General features: G+C 45.2%; 1 protein-coding gene across 6 annotated transcripts in view; it reads left to right on the forward strand.

The window, feature by feature from the left end:
• Positions 1–13,306, forward strand: part of RAI14 (retinoic acid induced 14) — a 147,999-nt gene continuing 134,693 nt past the window's right edge. For 4 of the 6 annotated variants that reach the window (XM_061189176.1, XM_061189179.1, XM_061189181.1 and 1 more), the window contains exon 1: positions 231–385. The gene's annotated coding sequence lies outside the window, so the exon portion shown is untranslated. Of the gene's footprint in view, positions 59–230; positions 386–430; positions 710–13,306 lie in introns of those variants that run through there. The other 2 variants (XM_061189178.1, XM_061189177.1) reach the window with 2 other exon arrangements.

Raw genomic sequence — 13,306 nt, forward strand, 5'->3', positions numbered from 1 at the left:
AAAACTAAAAGCAAGCCGCGGACGCCCAGGGCGCGCGGGCCGGGAGTACCTCCCGCAGGTCCGGATCACCTGACTCGCGGAATTTGGGGCCGCGCGGGGTGGAAGGGGAGGGGAATGGTTAGCACCTCCCTTCCCGCTCCCGCGGGATCCGGGTCGGCGGGGGCCGGCGCCGGGCGGCCACGTGGTGGTGCTGCCCCCGCCCCGCCCCGCCGGCCCAGCCCGGGAGCCGCGGCGCCCACTGACCCCCGCAGCGGGGGAGGAGGAGGGACCGAGGCGCAGGAAGCGGAGCAGGAAGCGAGCCCGGCGGCCGCGTTTTCCTGGGGAAGCGGCGGGCGGGGTGGCGCAGCCTGCGGGGCCCGGGAGCCGCCGCCGCCGCCTAGATGGGGTGAGTGCGCGGCGCCGAGAGTCGGGAGGCTCCCCGGAGCGGGCTCCCGGCCTCCGGTCCCCGCCTTTGTGTCTGGGGTTCGGACGAGGGAGGCGGCCAGGAGGCGCGGACGGCGCGCCGGCGGAGTGGCTTGGCGGGGTGGCAGCGAGGGTCCCGCCACCAGTCCCTTGTCCCCGCCGGCCGCCCACTGTCTGCAGAGGGCAGACTGAGAAACACAGGAAGAGGAGGATGGTGGGCGTCAGAGCAGAAAGGGAGGACGAGCCAAGTTAGGAGCGGGGTTTTCTCCTCCCGGCCCCCGCGACTCGCAGGCCGGCTGGCGCAGTGGTGGGTGCGGCGGGAGCGCGGGTGGGAATGAATGACCAGTCCCCGGCAGGGCGTTCTGGGTGCCCCGCGTCGGCTCCCTGTCCCACCTGCCAGGCCCGCCTGCGTCTGGCTCCCCGCGATCCCCGCTTCAGGGCTCGACCCGCCTCCGCGCTAAACTTGGAGGAGCTGGGGAGGAAGGCGCGAGCGGGAGACTCGGAGGGCTCGGCGACCGAGCGTCCGCTATTGTTCTTTCTCTGACTCCGGGAGCCCTCCGCTGGCCCAGGGGTGCTGGCAGGGCCACTCCGGGCCTGCGACTGACCCCGCTCCCCGTCCTGCCTTGTCCTTTTCCCCACCGCAGCTCCGAGGAGGGCCGGGAGGAGAGATGCTGGAGTTCGGGCAGCCTTCGGGCAGCTGGGACTTTGGGAGGAGGGAGGATGTGGAGCCGCGCGCGAGAGGGGCGCCCGCCCGCCATCTACCCCAACCTCTGCCCAGGAGGGTGGGTACCCTCCCTAACCCACCCTCCCTTCGCTGCTGGCTCGGGAAGGTTTTTGTGCCCGCGGTTTAGTTTCTGCAGTTTGCAGAGTACATCTGCTAACCCCGGGCTCACGCTCTCCCTTGCGTTTGGACCTCGTCCCCCGCTTTTGTGGAGGGGGGTGGGCCTCAGAGCCGGGAGAGACAGCAGACGCGGCAGACGCAGCCCAGGGGAAAGTGGAGGCGCTGCAAGTGATCTCCCAGCGCCTGGGCTCTATAGCCAGGCTTGGGCTTCTCCAAGGAGCCCAGCTCAGCGCAACTTTGTTTCCAGTGATTGGGGCACATCTGCGGACTCAAGGCCGCTCACCTGAACCAGCGGCTTCCCTTGGCCACAGGCTCACAGGTGACTTAGATGGGTTTCTTTTTTCCTTCCGCGGGAGGAGACTACCGAGCGCCCTGCCAGTTCTCTGGAGAATGTCATCTCAAGACCGTCAGGGCCTGGCAGAGGGAGGAATTGGTTTTACTGATCAGTGAGACTTAAAAGAAGCTCATCTTAGCGAGGAGAGTCTCACCTCCTTGAGGTCTGAACAAAGTTGGAAAAGAGAGAGTGTATCACAAGGAGGCTGGATTTTGATTGCTGTGTCCCCAGCCTGCAGAGTCGTTGTTTACAGTGTGGCTGGGAATTTTATTGCTGATGGATGTAATCAGATCATCCTTTCTTAATGATGCTTACTTAACCAGTGTCATATTTTTTCCCTTCCGCTTGTAAGATAATAGATTTTATGTGAGGAAATTTATCCAGTTCTTGTAATTTTTAACCAGTGCTTGCAGAACTTGGATTGGGAGAGGTGCTCCCATTCTGGGCTGTCTCCATTCATTGAAATGCTTCAGTAATGAATGTATTGTATCATTTACACTCCTTAGATGTGTTTTTAAGGCTTTCTGGGGGGAGGGAGGGAGGGTTATAACCCTGTTGAAAAATCTTATTACTATTGTCTGTGAAATTGAAATAAAGTAATGGATGCTGGGCCCTGGAGATTCAATGGGGACGTGATGTAGTGCCCCTGTCTGCTAGTAGCGTATCTGACAACGAAGCTCTGTCTCCAGACTGCCACTTCCATAGCATCTTTGAGGCAGGCACACCTAGTATCACTCACCTTTTAAAGGTGAAGAACCTGAGCTTTGCAAGTTAGGGGAACTCGGCCTTGGAGTCACTGAAATGTGATGAAGGAGCTTTGTCTGTCTCTCTGTTCCTTCTAGCCTTACTTTTTTTCCAAATAAAAGTAGGAAAAATTTCAAACGTACCTAAACAGAACATAGTAAGGCTTCCATTTTTCCACTACTTATGTCTGAGTTGCTAATCTTTCCATATTTGCTTCCTATCCCCCCCCCCACCACACACACCTGGCCCTTAAAAATAAACTGTAACTGAAATATTTTATCCATCCTTCCTCCTCTGCCTCCATCCTCAGGTAACCACTAATGTGAAGTCAGTCTACAGAGTGCGCAAAGGTGTTTGGTACTTTGGTTTTACATATCCGCAAACTGTATCCGCGAGCTTGTGTGTTTAACATTTTACTTAAACGGCATGATTCTATATACACACGGCTTGCATTTTTAAATTTGTCATTATGTGTTTGAGGTACATGTAGATCTTATTTACTTTAGCTGCTACAGAGAATTCTAGTGTATGAATAAATTATAGCATACTCTTTTCCTCACCAAGAGAAAATTTGAGTTTCCAGTTTTTCACTGTTACACTTTTTCTGCAGAGGGCAGTTGATCTTTCCCACTTTTTTACTGTAACAGTGCTGCAGTCAACATCTGAGACACGTTTCCTTGAGTAGTTTCTTTGTTACACACCTATACATTTGATTGCTGGGTAGTGAGATCTAGGTAATGATGCATTTATTATTTCTTCCTCAGCAATATGTAGGGTGTATGTAGGGTCTCGGTTATTTGCTGAATGAAAAGTGAAATTGATCAAGTTTTAGCTCTAAGAGTGTTAGTTGGCTGGATTCTTTAGTTTTTTCAATTAAAAAAAAATAAGAGTGCCTCTTAATTATAAAGTTGGAGCATGAGACAGAAGTGTGGGGCTGAGTTTGGGATACTTGTGCTGAAGCCTTTTCTTGGCTAGTCACTGGTGGTGTAACCCTGGATTACTCACTCTACCTTCTCTTCCTCGTTTCTTCAGACTTGGAAAGATTAAGGGGCTTGAGTATGCATTTACAAAGGCACATTCCTGCTCTAAGTGTGTATGAAAATATGGCTGTGTTCATGACATTTTGCCCCGAATTGTAACCTCTTAATCTGGAAGCAGTTCAAGGCATTTAAACCCATTGGTTTCCTCATTATTCCTTCAAATTGCCAGGCACACTCCTGTCTCAGAGCCATTGCATTTACTGTTCCCACTCTCTGGACTGCTCTTCCCCTAGATGTCTCCAGGGCTGTGCCCCTCAACCCTAAGGCTGGGCCATGAGTTCCTCACCCCAGGAACAACATTTCAGCTCTTCACTTAGACATCACCTTCTCAGCCCATCTTCCCTGGCCGCCCCCTTCCAGCATGTCCTGCTGCTGTTTTCTCCTTTATTTGTTTATTTATTTATTCAGCCATTTATTTATTTATTTATTTATTTATTTTTGACCAGGGGTCGAACCCGGGCCCCCAACAGTGAAAGCACCAGTTCCTAACCACTGGACACAGAGAATTCCCTTTTCTCCTTTATTTTCTTCCATGGCACTTAATTGCCTTCAAACTTGCCAGAAGTTTGTATTAGTTTGGTTCATATTAGTAGTATGTCTGTCCTTACTAGAATATGTGCTCCAGGAAGACAGGGGTTTTGTCTCTTTTTGTTTACTGTTGAATCCCTAGCGTCTAGAACATTGTTGACGTACTGTAAGTACTCACATGTTTGTTGAACGAAAGAATTTCATGCTTTTTTGTTGTGATTTTTCTACTTAGAATTTCTCCTAGCACATATTGGATATCCTAAATGGTGCTGGCTCTTCTCCCAGCTGTAATTGAGTGCCCCAGATGTCATATTTACAGGTTCTGTCAGGATAAAAACACAGGTTCTTATACACAAAGCACTTTATTTAAATCTGTGTGATCTATCCCACAAAGCACTTGTGTCTTCATATTTTTCTGCAGCATTTACCTAAACCTGAATTCAGAAGAAAACATAAGTAACACGATGCTCAGAAGCACACCCATCTTTCCTTTCCTTGGTACCTTAGCTTTCCCACATTTTAAATGTGGAAGATGTATAACCAAGTGATGTTCACTCTCCATTCCATACCGGATCCAAACAGACTAGAAATGGTCTCGAGTAACACCCACCACACTGAATTTCTAAGAATAGAAAGTGCATTTCTCAGAATTGTTGCAGAGGGTTTACTCATCATTGCTCTGATTTTGTGCATTCATCCTGAGGTGTTGTTTTCTTTTTTCTGTGGTTGGGGGGAACGGTGACCTTAATCTGAAGATGCAGGAGAAACCAGTATATATAGTAGTGTACCCAGAAATACTTAAAAAACTGTCACATCATAAAATCCTTAACTCATGGTACTGAAAACATTCACTGTTAGTGCCGTGCATTATTTGCTAAAAGCCAACTGGATTTCCTCTATGTAGGAGAAATGATGAATATAGGAGTTGACAAAACAAAGCTAAATATATCAAAGGCCTCCTGGGTATGTTTTAAATAGGTGATAGGGAAAAGGATTCTAGATTTTTTTCCCCCATTATTTATTTATATAGGTATATGATACTGATGGTATCCTTTGAAAAAAATCATTTAGATGCTGCATGATTTAGAGATTATTTCTTTTTGTTTTAGTGCTACCCACGAGCTGAAAAGTGTTGGTTTAATGAAAGAGAAATGTTGTTAATCAAACCTCAGTTTCCCAACTCTAGCCATCTACAATGAACAGACTGCTCTAGCCTTTGATATCAGACTCACTGGTTATTAGTCAATTTAGTCAATATTTTAATAAGTAACTGTAACTGTACAGACTTAGCCATGTGTTTTAAAACAAAACATTTTTCTCTTTGAAGTGTACCTCATTCTTCAATCTTACATTGTGTCCAGTAGAGTATCTGTCACATAGTAGGTGGTTAACATTGAACTACACCACACACACACACACACACACACACACACACACACACACACACACAACACACACACCCCCAGGGCCATAAAGTCCTTCAGGGTGGTCATCAGATATTGAGCTTTCAGAGTCTAGAAGAGAATTTAAACAGTAATCAAAAGGCCGAGGAGTAGAGGTAGTTAGCAAAATGCTAAGGTTGAAGTTCAGAAGATGTAGTTCTCCTTTCTCAGGCAAGTCACATCACCTCTCTAAGCCTTGGTTCTCTTACCTATAGTTAAGAAACCCCTTTCTGCCCTATTCACCCTTTGGAGCAGATACTGTGTCTTAACTGCTTCACCAGCTGGTTTTGTGTGATGGGTCTCACCTCATTTAAACTTACCTGGGACCTAGTCCAGTTCTTTCTGTAGTAAATGGCATTCACTGGAAATAGTGTCTTGCCTTATAAATTCCACAACCACTGGTCACCCCTGGGTGGGGGGCAACCTTTGGGAGTTCATGGCTTATCCATCCCTGCTTCTAAATGCAGGGAATCCAGTTGTGGGAAAAGTTGATTGCAGTCCAAGAAGTGTATTCTACAGCGGAAGAAAATATATACTTTTTTCCTTTATTTTTTTCTTAAATTGACATTTAGGGAACACCAAAGTTTATCATCAAGGAACCAAACATAAGCAATTCATCCTCTACTATATCAATTTCCCTCAAAATCAATTACTACTTTTAAACCTCAAATCAACTTTTCTTATCCCTGTTAAGTATTGCAGTTGGTAAGAGCAGTATCAGTCTTTGTTTTTTTTTTTTTCTTTGCTTACTAGATGAATTCAGTTTGCTGAATCCAGAATGTTTTCTTTTTTTTTTTATTTTTTATTATTATTTATTTTTATTTTTGGCTGTGTTGGGTCTTCGTTTCTGTGTGAGGACTTTCTCTAGTTGTGGCGAGCGGGGGCCACTCTTCACCGCAGTGCGCAGGCCTCTCACTGTCACGGCCTCTCTTGTTGCGGAGCACAGGCTCCAGACACGCAGGCTCAGTAGTTGTGGCTCACGGGCCCAGTTGCTCCGCGGCATGTGGGATCTTCCCAGACCAGGGCTCGAACCCGTGTCCCCTGCATTGGCAGGCAGATTCTCAACCACTGCGCCACCAGGGAAGCCCAGAATGTTTTCTTTTTAAAGAGCTAAATGACTCTAGAATTAACAGCCCAGCAGCATCTCTCTCTTTTCACTTTCACTACGTCTGTCCAGTTTCCTTTGCTGGCTGAAGTGACAGAAACCCAGCCAGGAAAAAAAAGCTCTGGCAGAGCTCACTGGTGGGGAGTAAAAGGCTGAGCAGCTTCCTTTGCTCTAGGGCAGCACAGAGTCAAGTGTTTTCCTCCAAGAGGAGTTCATTTTGCAAACCGAGGCAGGCCATCTAGCAGTGATTCTTAAATATTTTTGAGTCAAAGATGGACACTTTTGCAAATTGGATGCAGGTGTTGGACCACTTTTCCTAGGGGGAAATTCACTTATATGAAATGATGCTGTACATTTGTAATCTTTGTCAGTTTCAAGAGGTTCATGGAAGTCCCTGTGTGAAGCCCAGTTATGAACCTCTTTGGAATCCCCGGGTTAACCCAAGATCTATTGAATGTACCTAGAAAATCTTGTTGCCTTTGTCCTGTTTACCTTTAACAACGACCTCATAAGGGTCAGGAGTACAATGACAGGGGGTCTGTTTTCTATCATGTGCCACTGTTCCCCAGACCTGATAACCTATCATACACGAGTGAAAAGTAATAATTGTGGGTTTTATACCCTCAGTAGGAAAACCAGTCTCTAGTTGCTCTACTAACCAGTCTACATACCACTGACCATTTTTAGGAACTATTTCTATTGGATGCAGTAAGATGCTATTTAGAAGTAATAAAAAGCAAACCTGTCGTATGACTATTTCACAGAGATGTGATGGATTCTAAGGCTGGGTCATGAGTTCCTCACCCCAGGGACAACATTTCTTGGTCTAGCATTGGACCTCTACTGTTTTCTGCTTTCCAGGTGGCAGCAGTTTCCTCCCTTTGCTGTTGCAGGAGGGAACTGAGATGTCCCTGGGTCCAGCCCACGACACTTCTAAGCTCACGGGGGTCGATCTCTGACTGCTCAGCCAGGTGGGGGGAACATCCTGACTGGCTGTCTGTTCTGTGCTTCTCATCTTGGCCTCCTAGCCTATGGGGCTGCCTCCGAAGGGACTCGAGGAAGACAGGGCCACGTTTCCTAGTTGGGCAGCTGGCCCTCAGCTGGAAGCCTGCTCTTCCAGAGGAACTCGCCCTTCTGTGGGAGGCAGCAGGTGCTGGGAGAAGGTACTGCCATCGTCGACCACGCTCAGGAGCTTGTTCTGTCCCTCCATCTTAGGCGACATTCTCCATCTCTTCAGCCAATAATTGGGCCAAGAGGGATGCGGGCCTACCTGTTACAGGGTGAATGATGCAGGTTCTTTCAACGAGTTGGTTTAATTGAACTGAGCGCTGTCTTGGCTCCAGTCACTTTGCTCCTAGGCTGGCAGCTTCCGGAGGTGCGGGCCGTCTCACGCGGTGTCCGATCCCCCTTGAGCAGCATGTGCTGGTGGAGGCATTGGGCAGTAGACAGAAGATCCAGGGATGAGCAGCCTGCCTGCCTTCATGGAGCTTCGACTTTTAAAGAGGTTAACACATTCTCACTCCACTGGAGCACAGGGCTCCAGTGGTTGGAATGGGATGGTGGTGGGAACTCATTTTACAGCGGAGACTGAGGTCTAGGGAAGAGAAATGACCCCTTGGAAAGTGGCACAGTCAATAAGAGACAAAGCTAGATGTGAACCTTAGTTCTGGCTGCTCTTGGCACAGGGCTTCTAGATGTTGTCCATTTCTGTTTCTCTCGGATGTAGACAGTGACCTTGGGAGCCCCACGTGGAGCTAATGATAATTGTTGTCAGTGAAGAAGACTGGTATAGACTTGGACAAGCTGTGTTGGAGACTAGTGGGGAGTCCTGGGTGGCGCAGATGGCATTGAACAGTGACATGAAGATTGGAAAAGGAACTGGAACCCAGGCCCCTAGCATCCTGCTGGGCGAGAACCACATAAACAAATCTATTTGTCAAGCTTTGTCAGTGAGTTAACAAGTTCTGTGCTGAGCCTCCGAGTTTGATGAGAATGCTCACATGACTTGACCATCGCCTCCTACGAGAGTTGACCTGGTGGTGACTGATCGCTTTTCAAAAGTGAACGGGAGTGCTAACTTTCGGTGCATGTTTTGACCCACAGTCATTTCACTGGTGGGAGAAGCAGCCTGTTCACAGTAGCCTCCTCCCAGCTACCCCAGAGGACGTGGGAACTGGTGAGCCACAAGGCTCATGGACTGATGGGTTGCTTTTTCTTTCTTCCTTGCCAAAGGCAGCCAGAAGGAAAACACAGTTGACCCCTGAACGGTGAGGGGGGGTTAGGGGGATTCCCCCTCCCACCAAGTTGAAAATCCATGTATCACTTCTGACTCCCCCAGAACTTAACTTCTAATAGCCTGCTGTTGACCAGAAGCCTTACTGATGAGGTAAACAGTCGATTAGCACATATTTTGTATGTTATGTATATTATGTATTGTAGTCTTACAATAAAGTTAGCTAGAAAAAAGAAATGTTAAGGAAATAGTGTAAGGAAAATACACTTACAATACTGTACTGTATGTATTGATACTGTAAGTTTACGTTGTCTGTTTATATGATGAATTGTTTGTCAGTATCTACATCGGTATTGTCTTATGATACAAAACCCTGTAGATGTTATACGTATTACTAACACTAGACATCAAAAATGAAAAGATGTGAAAAAATTCATATTTATAGGAAGAAGCAGCAATGTGATTGCTTTATGGTAGCCTAGTGTAGTCGATACAATTGCTTCATGGTAGCGTAGCCTATACACTAATGAATGAATCTTGATAAAATTTTATGACATATGGTATTACAGTCATATTAATAATACAGTATTGGAAACATCGTTCCATTTTTTAAAAAACCACTTACCTGTGATGATAGGCTGATATGCAGATCCTCCAGTTATGAGAGACAGAGGCATACTCTACAGTAATATAATTCTTTGACAGCAAAGTTACAAAACAGTAAGAAAACTAACACATTTATTTTATATTAAATATCACTCACGTTATGCCTATGTAAGGATGGACTTTATGCATTCATGACATAGCATTTAAAATTTTTTTTGTATTTCTAGGCTACACGGTTCATTGGTGGGTTTTTTCAAATTGTCGCAAATCTCCCCCAATTTTTACAATCTATTTATTGAAAAAATGTCACATATAAGTGGACTTGCACAGTTCAGACCTGTGTTGTTCAAGGGCCACAAACATATGTAGGGCCCTGAGGTCCCACATTGAACCATGTCAGGAAGGCCTCACCCAGGGCTGGGTGGGGAGTAGTCTACCATTCTCTGTCAAGCTGAATCTTATTTCAGGCCCAATCCACATTCATCATGGATGCAAGCTGCTTCGAATACTCTCAGAACCTTCTTGAATCTTTGTTTAAAAAAAAAAAAATCCTTAATTTTCTTTGGGGCTGTATCATTTTTCTCTTTTGAGAAAAAAGTTTCACATTTCTTTCCTATGAGCTTTTTTTAAATCGGGAAGAACTTGAAAATATAGGCATGGAAACCAACCAATATCTGTGTACCATCTGGGATTTCCTAGGAGTTTTTTTTTTTTTAAAGAAAAAACTCATTTCTGCCACTAACCTTCTGTATGCATCCAGTCAGCAATCTTGATCATCTCCTCAGTAATTAGATTCTTTCTGTGCTATACAACTTCACACCATGCTGGTGTGCTGTTTGTTGACTTTTTCTATTGCTTTTCTCTGGAGTCTCTCAAAGCTAGAACAAGATTTCTTCAGAATGACTCCTGTCCCAGCCTGTCTCCTGGCCAATCTGTTGACGGCTGTTACTGTTTGTGCCTTGTTTGGCAACAAGCTTGCTTTCTTCTTCTCCTTTAAAACAACCCCTGATTATTTTAAGTGCATACTGCTAGGAACAAAGCGCGTTTGATTCTCATTACATTGCTAGCGGGTGTTTATATCCACGGTGGCAAAAGAAACAGAAAGAGTAGCTCACCCTATCCTGGTGATATCTGAGGTGGCAGCCTGCCTGCTGTGGGTGCTTCTATGTGTGGCTTCCAGAACAAATGTCACCTGCCCCCCCCCCCCCCGCCCCATTACTGTCTCGCTGGTGATTGTTTTAAGATACACTTTTATTATGATATTGGTGCTTTTAATTGTCGTAGAGCATTGTAGTATTTCATTGTTTTATAGCTTGGAGAGAGGTGTTGTACAGGACATTAGAATAATTTCTTAAGGAACAGAAATGTCCTAATGATGGGGAAGCATCTAAATATCTCGAAGTTCTGCTCTTCCATATTGTTGCTAAACTATGGAAACCTCCGCCGTAATCTGTAGTTTGCCAGCTCAGCTGAGTATAAAAATAGCCACTTCACTTGTCTGTAATTATCTTTACATTTTCCGTTATTGACTCGGTATCTTTAGCAAAGCTATGTGGAAAAGGATTTTTCTGACTGGTGAGTTCATTAGATTTATTCATTATGTGTATGCTCCACATGTTAAAATGACAAAGAAATAAAAATGCCACCTTTCCCTGGAATGTTGTGAGGACAAACAGCCAGAAGGAATGCCTTTTTTCGTATTGGTCCATTCAGACTTCCTAGGGGGAGCTCTGTATGTGCCAGCGGCCGATCTGAGGACTGTTCCACCTTTAAGGACAACTAAATTTTTTTGAAGTTGTAAAACGGTTGGTTTGTTGGCCAGACTTTTTTTTTTTAATTACTAGTGTTGTCTAATATGCAGCCCAGTGTTGTATTTTGGGCTTGGGAGCTGAATCTGAATCCAGCCTTCTCCATTTTTAAATTGTGCCACTTTGGCTAAGTAAACTTTCTTGGCTGCAATTTCCTAATCTTGAAACTGAGAATAAAAGCAATAGCATCTAATTTCAAAGTGGTGTGAGCATTAAATGAGATAATACTCACTTATAATCAAATAGTAAAAAAAAAAAATAAAATTTTGTAAAATAAAGTTTTGCAAAGTAATCATTTAAATAAATGATAGCTATTGTGGCTGTTATTACTATTGCTAATGTTATCATGTTCCTTATCATCCTACCTCTGAAGAACTGCTGATAGTTCTTTATATCCTTGGGTAATGTGGACAATGTAAAGACACATTTCCTTTAATCGTGACCAGTCCTCTTCCCAACTGTATTAACAAATTCCTCAGTCTCACCAGACAACTTGCCTTGTTTCAGTCATCATCTAGGCACAGAGCAGTAACATTGTGGTTAAGATGAAGATGGTGATACTTAGAATGAAGGAGAAGTTAAATTCCCTGTTGAATCCTTTGGAAAATTGTCCAACTGTTGATAGAGAAAAATAGATATGTTTTCTGAACCATATATAACAGAGTAATAGTTTGCATAGAAGTCTGTCAGTTTTGAAATAAAATTGTTGATTAACCATTCCTTCTTCATGTGGCAGAGTGAATCTTTTTTTTTTAATTAATTAATTTATTTTTATTTTTTGGCTGTGTTGGGTCTTCGTTTCTGTGCGAGGGCCCTCTCCATTTGTGGCGAGCGGGGGCCACTCTTCATCGCGGTGCGCGGGCCTCTCACTGTCGCGGCCTCTCCCGTTGCGGAGCACAGGCTCCAGACGCGCAGACTCAGCGGTTGTGGCTCACAGGCCCAGCTGCTCCGCGGCATGTGGGATCCTCCCAGACCAGGGCTCGAACCCGTGTCCCCTGCATTGGCAGGCAGATTCCTAACCACTGTGCCACCAGGGAAGCCCCAGAGTGAATCTTTTAAACTAACTTTCAACCATTATCAGCTTGCAGGATTTACTAGATCTAAGTTTTATGATTTGGTAGTAAGTGAATATTAAACATGATAACATGTACATTTTTTCTTAATTTTGTGCCTGCCTTATAAGTAATAAGAAAATGCTGTTATTGTTAATTGGATGCTGTCATCAGTCTTTGAAAGGAAAATCTAAATCATCACTGTCTAATAGAATATAAGCAAGCCACAAAAACAAGCCACCGTAAGTCATTTAAAAGTTTCTAGGGCTTCCCTGGTGGCACAGTGGTTAAGAATCCGCCTGCCAATGCAGGGGACACGGGTTTGAGCCCTGGTCGGGGAAGATCCCACATGCCGCGGAGCAACTAAGCCCGTGCGCCACAACTACTGAGCCTGCGCTCTGGATCCCTTGAGCCACAACTATTGAGCCCACGTGCCACGACTTCTGGAGCCTCGCGCCTAGAGCCAGTGCTCCTCAACAAGAGAAGCCACCGCAATGAGAAGCCCGCGCACTGCAACGAAGAGTAGCCCACGCTCACCACAACTAGAGAAAGCCCGCGCACAGCAACGAAGACCCAACACAGCCAAAAATAAATAAATAAAATAAATAAATTTATAAAAAAAAAAATTTCTGGTAGGCACAAAAAGGAAAGTGAAGCAAATGAAATTAATCGTAATAATTTATTTTATCTAGGCTATCCAAAATACTATCAACATATATTCAGTCAACCTATTAATGATATAGTTGACATTCTTTTTTCATAGTAAGTCTTTGAAATCCGTTGTGTATTTTCCACTTACAGTGCATGTCAGCTTGCAGTAGCCACGTTCTAAATGCTCAGTGGCCACGTGTGATTAATGACTACAGTATTAGACAGCACTGGTCTAAGTACTATGTCATTTTGTAGGTCCCGTAACCCCAGTAACCACCTGACACGTAGAATGCCCTCAGTAGATGCATGCTTGATTAAGTTTCCCTGCATCTCTACCCAGTTATCTGGAATTTTGCCCTTAGCTTTCAGTGTTTCCTTAGAGAAGTACAGTAGCTCAAAAGCTTCATCGCAAACTGATTACACATGGAATAATGGATATTTGTGTTCTTGGTTTACAAGTCTGTCTCTCTCTGCTTTCATGCAAATGCATTCATCTACATGGGCCTATTTTTCTTTCTTG

The sequence above is a fragment of the Eubalaena glacialis genome, chromosome 4 (genome assembly GCF_028564815.1).
Source record: "Eubalaena glacialis isolate mEubGla1 chromosome 4, mEubGla1.1.hap2.+ XY, whole genome shotgun sequence".
Taxonomy (NCBI): Eukaryota; Metazoa; Chordata; class Mammalia; order Artiodactyla; family Balaenidae; genus Eubalaena; species Eubalaena glacialis.